Genomic DNA, 2,940 nt, shown 5'->3' with positions numbered 1-2,940 from the left:
GTTAGGTATCTCTAAATCCTTGGTCCGGCATCTAGAGAATTTCACCCCACACCTTGGTCCAGCTACGTGTGTATAATTTACTAACCCTTACCTTTACCTCATATTAGACATCATAATCGATGTTTGGCTTAGTTATTACTTCGCACCAATCGACACTAGCCTATTAGATAGTATCACACTAAATCTATGTTGATAATTCTTTTCTTGTTAATTACCTCCTTGGTCCGGCAAGTAGTAACAAGGTGAGTTCTAACGTTGGCCACCGTTAAAAAGACTTCTAAACGAAAGAATTATCAATGCATGCAAAATACTAGTCAAGAATTGCTTATTTACTATTCATACTTTGTTAATCGATCATGGTTCACACAACCCTAGTTGTGGATTTAGTTACTCATATTGGCAAAAACACAATTCATAATTGTAGATGAAGAATCATGAACTTACGTAGAGAGAAAAATAAACCCAGAAATTTTACTTGAATTGCAAAGCCAAATCTTCAAAACGAACTTGGGAAATCAATAATTGCTAGAGTTGCAAAATAATCTCCAAAGTTACAAAGCAAAAATAGAATAATAGTGTCTAACCCCCAAAAACGAGGTTTACATGCCCTATTTATAGAAAACAAATCCTAAATAAAAAGGGAAACAAATTAAGGAAAGTTTTGTTCAGGTACGCGTCTTCAATCCACGAGACCGACTTACGGACCGTCGATGGATCTCCGGTCCGTAAGTCCCTTCCGTCACTCGGGACTTAGAAAATATTTCAGCTTCCAAAAATCAGCTTCTCTGAAGCAAACGACGGACCAGCAGTACGGACCGTAGATCGACCTACGGTCCGTCAATCCCCTCCGTAGCTCCATACTTAGAATCTTCAAAAATCAGGTACTGGAACCCTTGTATTCTCACTCTACGGATCAACAGTACGGTCCGTAGATCAGTCTACGGATCGTCAATGGGCACCGTGATTCCACACTTGGTCAGATTTCCCTGATTTGTCCTCAATACCATGCCTGCTGATCTACGGTCATAACCTACGGACAGTGAATGGACCTACGGTCCGTAGATCACCTCCGTGGATGCCCTTTTTCTGCAATTCCTTCAGCTGTCTCTAAACTTCCGCGCCTGAACACCTTTCCTGCAAAACATGATAAAACACATAAAAACCAATATAAAAAGGCCTTAGACACACACAACTTGTAAGTGAAATGTATTAGAAATACCGTAAACTCACGGTATATCAACACCCTCAACTTAAATTCGTTGTTTGTCCTCAAGCGACATACTACAATTCTAAACGACACTTGTATAGAAGCAAGCATTTCTAAACTCAAGCAATCACATGGCTCTCTACCTCCTCATTGTTCGGGTGCACATTCGTTGTCCTAGACTCGACAAGCCAACTCATGTGGATCACATCATGACACAGACCAACCAACCGACACACAACAGACACCTTCTCACTGTCACCCAGGTACCAACTTTCCGACAATGTAACTAGTGCCCTTACTTCAAACGAAATCCTCTTTTCGCAAAAAAATAATTTCATTCATGGTACAAGGATTTATTCAACACTCACGCTCAAAAGTAATTTCAAATACAGTTAGTGCTTACTGCCATAAGCTTGCCCTTATTTTCACTGCTTAGACTCTCCAAACTAGACTCTAGGATCACTATAGGACTTTATTGGCTTGTAACGTAGGCTCAGGGTCAGGTGTGGTACTTTTGGGTACTGCTTAGTGACTTTCTGCCCTCCTTGTTATTACACTAGGCTTTTAACCTCTTTTTGCCCTATTTTTGTCATATTATTGCTTTACCTTCTTTCCCTTGATTTTCTTCAACCACGGATGTGACTTTAGACTTTGTAACTCATTTTCCTTTTATTTTATTGTTCCTTTCGCTTTTAACAGGTCACATCCTTTCCTCATGTTTTTCTCCTCTTTCTTTTTTTTTTATTTTTATTTTATATATATATATTTTTTAATTTTTTTTATTTTTCAACTCTTTTCATACCCATTTTTCTTTCAGTTTCCTCTTTCATAGCCACCCTCAACTAATGGATTTTTCGTTAGTTGAGGTGCACAATACCCGATGTCGGGTCAGGGCCAAGATTGAAGTTACTTTTTACATTAGCCACCCTCAACTTAGGCTTTTGGCCTAAGTCAAAGTGCACATGTCTAAGGAGGGACCGGGGCTAACATAGTAGATTATGGGAAAATGAGTTCGGGGTTTTTAGAAAGAAATGGTTTATTTTTAGGCTCAAAGTTGGATCAAAGGGAATAGTTATTTCATTTGGTTGAATCCTTCTAAGCAATTTGTGGATTTTTCAGAACAATGGCCTATGATCACTTCCTATCCTCTAGATTGAATTGTCTTAGCAAGACTAATCGGGTAAGTTCTAGTTTTGCACAAAAACCGTTTGAACAGTCAATGATTCTCACCCACTCTTGGCACATAGTTTCATTATTAGATTATCAGATTACCCAGTTCAAGTTTCAGGTCTAGTCATGTCATAAGGTCGATTGTTACTATGTCATATTCAGAGCCAACACAATCAACTAATCGTAGCCTACTTCTAGCATACAACCCAGAATCTGACGGGTATCATTTTCTTTTTAGCCATTATGCTTCATTCTGTATCATGCTTCTACACATACAATCCGAAGACATGCCGGTTCAACAAAAATTAAACAGTCTCTTGGGGGAAAAGAACACAGGCAAGAAAACCCCAAGAGAGGATTCTTGAGTTGGGTTACTCAGACTCCACCCTATCACTCACAATCCATTTACCCTCCCCCCAACAAAATTAGATGCAATTGTCCACAATGCATACATAGACAGTAAAAGAGAATGGATTTGAGTGACGCAAACCTGTGGCATAAAGCGCCGGCGAATCATCAACAAGCAGGGGGGTCCGGTTTCCCGGAGCCCTCTGGAACATCAG

Source organism: Solanum stenotomum, chromosome 7 (genome assembly GCF_019186545.1).
Source record: "Solanum stenotomum isolate F172 chromosome 7, ASM1918654v1, whole genome shotgun sequence".
In the NCBI taxonomy this organism is placed as follows: domain Eukaryota; kingdom Viridiplantae; phylum Streptophyta; class Magnoliopsida; order Solanales; family Solanaceae; genus Solanum; species Solanum stenotomum.
The sequence above is the reverse complement of the archived record's forward strand: the minus strand, read 5'-3'. Positions refer to the sequence as shown.